Genomic DNA, 7262 nt, shown 5'->3' on the forward strand with positions numbered 1-7262 from the left:
CAGGCTGGATTATCACTTTGGTCAGGAGATATTTTGTTAGCTGATAATTTACTCTTGCACTGTACAACCTCCATGTGACTTTGTGGCTTGCTGCAATATTTCTGTTAGAAACCAAATCCAAGATTTTTATACAATAGCTGTGAATTAGCAGCCTTGAACTAGAAATATCTTACACAAATTTTTCAGTCAAACTTTTTAGATTACACTTATTCTTTTCTGCATTTTTCCATGTGTAACTGCAAATAAGTTGCCAGTAAAAGATGCAAAATACATCAGCCTAACTTTATTTAGATAAACGGAGCTTATTGCCCTGAGAAATGCCACACACTAGAGAACCACAGAGTACAGAGTTTAAATTCACGTTGGATTCACCGTGATCGCATCACTACTTTCTGGCTATGGAAGTGTTTGTATGGCAGCAGTGGTTCCAGTTTCAGTCCTAGGTCCACACAACACAGAAATTACTGGAACAATGGTATCACTGTTGGAAGAGGTAAGAACTAAAAAATCCTCCAGCTCATTTCTTTAGTATGAGAACCAGTCTTTTGAGGAGATGTGGGATAGACATTTCTGCAGGGCAATATGAAAGCATTTTTACTTCTGTTGTGCGTACCAATATTTATTCTGGAAACAGACAACTTGTTTTGTGAGAACTATTCAATTTCATGCCCTTTTCCAAGACTATTGAACTGTCTTTAGAAATATTCAAGCATGCCTTATGCCAACTATTTGCACCTGTTACATTCTTTATGCAGAATTAAGTCACTGACTGTAAAGCTCCTGAGGGACTTATGTTCTGCCTCAGAAAATCATTTGGTGTTTATACATACTGAAATTTGATAGCATGTGCCATGAAAAGGGATCAGCATGGCTGCTCATCTGGACTGCAGCTACCCACATATCTTTGGTTGACAGATAAACTGTTACCTCTTAAGATAAAAGTGTAATTTCTTACTGGACTTTCATCAATAGCAGTGTTTGGTAACCCAGCAGGACAGCTTAGTTTTGGGGAACAATTTAAAATTTGCATTTGATATACTCAGTGTTCATGGCAAGTACCATCCTATACTGAAAGAACTGGATCTCATACATTGGTATTATCTGATGACTTTGGTCGTTATCTGATGGGCATTTGGAAACGTAGTACTAGGGCTCAACAGAGAGCAACAAAATGGTTAGCTAGTAGTTTTTAGCCACTTTCCATGTGGTTTTCTTATAGGAATAAAGGCTTTTTGCTTCTAGCTGGTGTTTGTAAACAGACAAAAAAGAATATAAGTTCCACTTAGGAGAAGGTTATGAAATACTATTGAACAGGGAGAAGGGCAGAGTGATTTTATTTGCATAAGCTTTCTACCCAGAATCATCTACATAACTGCTGGAAGCTCATGCTGAAATGGAGGCAGAGTAGAACAGAGATCAGAACAGAAACAGGGCAAAGACTTTCATTTAGTGCCTCTTTTGCCTCAGTCTTTAATAGTCAGACTAGTTATCCTCAGGGTATTCAGCCCCCTGAGCTGGGAGATGGAGATGGGGATGGGAAGCAGAATAAAGCCCCGATAATCCAAGAGGTAACAGTTAGTGACCTGCTACTCCACCTAGATGCCCACAAGTCTATGGGTCCAGAAGGGATCCACCTGAGGATACTGAGGGAGCTGGCGGAGGAGCTTGCCAAGACACTTTCCATCATCTACCAGAAGTCCTGTTCAACCAGGGATGTCCCAGCTGACTGGAAGTTAGCTAACATGACACTCATCTACGAGAAGGGTTGAAAGGAGGATCCAGGGAACTACAGGCCTGTCAGCCTGACCTCGGTGCCGGGGAAGGTCATGGAGCAGATCATCTTGAATGTCATCATGTGGCATGTGTGGGACAATCAGGGGATCAGGCCCAGCCAGCATGGGTTCATGAATGGAAGGTCCTGCTTCACTAACCTGGTCTCCTTCTATGACAAGGTGACCCACTTGGTGGATGAGGGAAAGGCTGTGGATGTTGTCTACCTGGACTTCAGTAAAGCCTTTGACACTGTTTCCCACAGTATTCTCCTGGAGAAACTGGCTGCTCATAGCTTGGATGGGTGTATGCTTCGCTGAGTAAAAAATTGGCTGAATGGCCAGGCCCAAAGAGTTGTGGTGAATGGAGTTAAACCCAGTTGGCAGCTGGTCACAAGTGGTGCTCCCCAGGGCTCAGTATTGGAGCCAGTCCTGTTCAATATCTTTATCAATGATCTGTTTGAGGGGATTGAGTGCACCCTCAGTAAGTTTGCAGATGACACCAAATTGGGCCAGAGCATTGATCTGCTGGAGGGTACGAAGGCCCTACAGAGGGATCTGGACAGGCTGGATCAATGGGCCAAGGCCAACTGTATGAGGTTCAACAAGGATGAGTGCCGGATCCTGCACTTGGGTCACAACAACCCCATGCAATGCTACAGGCTTGGGGAAGAGGGGCTGGAGAGCTGCCCAGTGGAAAAGGACCTGGGGGTGCTGGTCGACAGCCAGCTGAACTTGAGCCAGTAGTGTGCCCAGGTGGCCAAGAGGGCCAATGGCATCCTGGCTTGTATCAGAAATAGTGTGGCCAGCAGGACCAGGGAGGTGATAGTCCCCCTGTACTCAGCACTGGTGAGGCCGCACCTCGAGTACTGTGTTCAGTTTTGGGCCCCTCACTACAAGAAAGACACTGAGGTGCTGGAGCGTGTCCAGAGGAGGGCAACAAAGCTGGTGAAGGGTCTGGAGCACAAGTGTTATGAGGAGTGGCTGAGGGAGCTGGGGTTGTTTAGCCTGGAGAAAAGGAGGCTGAGGGGAGACCTTATCGCTCTCTACAACTACCTGAAAGGAGGTTGTAGCGAGGTGGGGGTCGGTCTCTTCTCTTAAGTAACAAGCGATAGGACAAGAGGAAATGGCCTCAAGCTGTGCCAGGGGAAGTTTAGGTTGGATATTAGGAAAAATTTCTTCACTGAAAGTCAGGCACTGGAAGAGGCTGCCCAGGGAAGTGGTTGAGTCCCCATCCCTGGAGGTATTTAAAAGACTTGTAGATGTGGTGCTTGGGGACATGGTTTAGTGGTGGACTTGGCAGTGCTAGGTTAATGGTTGGACCTGATGATCTTAAAGGTCTTTTCCAACCTAAACGATTGTATGATTCTATGATTAAGACTTCTGCAAGCTGTAGACCTTCTGCAGACATTGTGATGAGCTAATACAGAGGTGGCTTTAAAGGAGAAGAAATACCTTGAGCTGAAGGTGCTGAGCAGAGCAGCACGGCTCTGTGAATTCCCTGTAAGTCTCTTGAAACATGTGAGGTATGTCTGAGCATCCCTATGAGCTAGCAACATGTCTGTCTGAATGAAGGAATTCCTGGATATCATGGTGATGCAAGCACTGATGGTGAAATAGGGAGAAGGGCTAGCTGAAATAACAGCAGTGACCACAAAAGGGCAATAGCTGAGGCAAGTATCATGGTTGTGGCTGTGAAACTGAGTAAAATATTTAGTGCAAAGAGGTACAGCATGCACCTTTAATCATTGCTAACGTAAATATATGATTCATTCAGCATTGTTAATTCTTCCCAAGTTTATTTTACTTTCTCTTGTCTCTATACAGGCTTAATCTTCTAAATGAGAAATATTGCTTGTCAAGAGAGTCAAGGGTCAATGTCCCCAGGACTCAAGGTGAGGGTTAAAACTGGAGGCTTTAGCTAGTGCTGAGAGGAATCCCTCTGCATTTAAGACCAGTTCTTGTTGCCATCAGCAACAGGGTTGCTTTGAGTTTCAATCCTCAATAATCTGTGATTCAACAGATCATAGACAATTGAGATTTTTTTTTTCTTATTTTGGATGACTAACCACCAACAGGATTATTTCAACTGTGTTGTGGTTTAACCCCAGTTGGCCACTAAGCACCACACAGCTGCTTGCTCACCCTCTCCCCCCTCAGTGGGATGGGGGAGAGAACTGGAAAAAAAAAAGTAAAACCTGTGGGTTTAGAGAAAGACAGTTTAATAGGTAGCAGAGGAAGATAAAAAAAAAAAAAAAAAAAGAAAAGAATACAAAACAAGTGATGCACAATGCAGTTGCTCACCACCTGCTGACCAATGCACAGCCCGTCCCTGAGCAGCAATCACGGCCCCGGCCAACTCCCCCCAGTTTATATACTGGCCATGACGCCATACGGTATGGAATAGCCCTTTGGCCAGTCTGGGTCAGCTGTCCTGGCTGCGCTCCCTCCCAGCTTCTTGTGCACCTGGCAGAGCAGAGGAAGCTGGAAAGTCCTTGACTAGTGTAAGCACTACTTAGCAACAACTAAAACATCAGTGTGTCATCAACATTACTCTCATCCTGAATCCAAAACCCAGCACTATACCAGCTACTAGGAAGAAAATTGACTCTATCCCAGCTGAAACCAAGACAGTTTTTAGTCTCTCAGCCAGGAAGGAGTAAACTGATACATGGAGAGGCCCAAGTTTTTTGGAGAACTGTAAAAGAAAGGCTTTCCCTACCCCACTGAGGAGCTGGGAAGTGCTGGCTTTAACCTCTCTGTGCTGAATACTGGTATTTGGACAGATAATTCTGCAACCTAGAGGAGTAAATCTGTATTTTCAGTGGACTTCCTCAAAGGACGCTTGTTAGAGATACACAAAGGATTTTTTTTGAACTATGATGGTCCAAAGACACTCAAATTCAGACCCAAAGATCCAGTCCTGCTAAAATCTGACAGAAACAGCACCAGGGTTCTGTCCCTAAGCATCTTTGTTTCACAGGGTTCTTCGGACCATTTCAGAAACTCAGCACAGATGAAACAGGCAGAATTTTAGCTGCTTCCAAATGTAGTTGAATCATTGTCTAATAGGGAGTAACAACACCTGCTCTTGCTAAGAGAAGACAGCTGAATTGACAGGTGTCTGTAACAGTTGAATCGGAGTCTACACATCATGAAATAAAGAGATAAAATACTGTACAAGCCAGAAGATTAAAAGTCAGGAGATGACAAAGTATGAACAAATGTCAAAGGCACTTGCCTAAACCTACAAGAACTCATATGCTCTGTTCAGTTGTCAGTTCCTATTATTGGGATAGTTACTGTCCTGCAAGGGATCTAGACTACAACGGAGGATTTCTGTCAGTGAGATAGATCATATCTATAAAATGAGTAGTCTGGCAAGGCATCATATGCTTATCGCAGGGAACACAGGCTGTGTTGTATTGCCCACCAACAGATTTGGGTTGGGCTTTGGGATTGCATGCAGAGCATTTCCCTGTGTGAGTCTGGCTGCTGCTTGCAGCACGGGGTGATTCCCCAGCCCGCTTCTCAGTGTGCTGCTCCAGGATGGGAAGCAGCTTCCAGGCCCGGTTTTCTGCCCAGCCAAGCTCCTGTTGTGCAAATCTGGTCTTACATACCATGTCTAAGGTAAGTTCTGAGGTGGCTTGTCAGTGCATTTAAAGCTAGCTCTATCTGACCGTACCTATGGTCATTTCCCTTCAAGGCAAGCCACACTTAAGTAGGACTTTGCCCATCTTGATGGTACTTTAATGCCTTGCTTACTGCTGTCTCTGTTGGTGCCTGTCACTGCACTGTTCATATTTGCTCTCCTGTAGGATTCTCTGTCAGTTCAGAATTTACCTGCAAAATGTTACAGGTAGGAACTGAAGAAAGCTATGAACAGTCATCCCTCTCCTTTTTTCCTTCCAAAAGTCTCCATCTATCACTGCTAGATGGAAATGCGCCTGCTGTGCACAGCTTCTCCTCATTCCTTGAGTATGCAAGGCAGACCCCTGAGATTCTCTCATCCCGTTGTTCTCACTATAGAATATAGCTGCTCCTTTTGATGTACTACTACTTTTTTTTTTTTTTTTTCTCTTAGCACCAGCTATTTGCATGTCACTTTTTTCACTTTGGATTTTCTGCCAGTAGAATTTCTGGCAACATGTACATCTGGCAAGCTACATCTGGAGCTCCAGTTGCTGGAGATGGGCAGGCTGAATGTTTTGATGAGTAAGTCACAGATGAATGCCTATATTCTCATAGTTGCCAGAAAGTTACACAACTACAGATCCCTTGGTCCTTTAAGGTTCCTCTGAGCTGATCCTCTGGTGTAAAGCATTTTGTAGCTCAGAATAGCTAGCCAGCAAAAGATCGTCAGTGCCTAGATGTGCTGTAGAGGTACTCCTATCGTGGATAAAGGTTCAGAGATGTGATCAACCGAGAAGGTCGCAGCTATGACAGCCTTAGATTTAAATTAAACCCTGGGTGCCAAAACAACCCCTGACAGCTCCTGTCATTCTGCAGAAAACAGAACAACCTTTAGCCTAGGTCCCTAGTCTCTCAAGATGTAAAACAGAATTATCTCTAGAAGTGCTAGAACTGGAGACCATAATGCCTTTATTCCCTTCTGCACCGATGACTGCCTGATGGAAGAGAAAATCTGAGTTCTGAAGACTTCAGATCAATAATAGTGTCACAAAGCTCAGGTAGTGCCTTTAAGGCAACCTGGCACGTCCTGGAAGTCATCATGCCACATTAGGGGTCTATGGTTAGTTCCTGCACAGCACACAAAGAGAACTGGGCTTATAAAAATTGTATCCCTAGTAGTCAGAACACTGAGCAGTGAACAGCTGAAGTTTACACCTGGGAGTGCAGTGAGATGACTTTAAGTCTCCTCCATCTCAAGGAGTGAGATGCTAGACTACAAGAATCAGAGAGGCATCATTTCCTAGCTCTTGTTAGCAATCCCTGAATGATCATCTCCAGTTCCTGCAGGAGAAGGTGGCAGCCAGAGGAACATTTCATTTGTACGTCCCAGCAGCGCGTAGGTGTGACCTGGGCACCCTTAGAGTGAGTTTTACTGACAATTATGTGCTAAGGAAGTTCAGGTGTCTGCAGAGTTATGTAAATTCAAGTTCTCAGAACAAAAGCAAATTACCTACTGGCATTGAGCCTAGGGCCTTTTGTGGATTGTGTCTTCAATAACACTAAAATGTGCCTTGACTGTGAGGGAGGACACAGGCTTGTGTTGGGTCTAATCTCTCTCTTCCCACTTTTGCCATTCTTAGTAAAAGCAGTTACAAATCTAGTGAGAATAGCGTGCATTTATATATTGTCATAGTTATCAAATGTACAGCATTTTACCACTGTGCCTCCAGAAGGCCTTAATAGAGAAAAGCATCTTGAAGACAGGATGTGCTAGTTGTACTATACAATTGAAATTTTAATGAAAAATTACACAGAAGAAAGCAAGATAGAAATAACATAACCTGTATCACATGGTGTCCT

This window comes from Nipponia nippon, unplaced genomic scaffold (assembly GCF_047370975.1).
Source record: "Nipponia nippon isolate SJK-2023a ecotype South Korea unplaced genomic scaffold, ASM4737097v1 scaffold_3, whole genome shotgun sequence".
NCBI lineage: Eukaryota > Metazoa > Chordata > Aves > Pelecaniformes > Threskiornithidae > Nipponia > Nipponia nippon.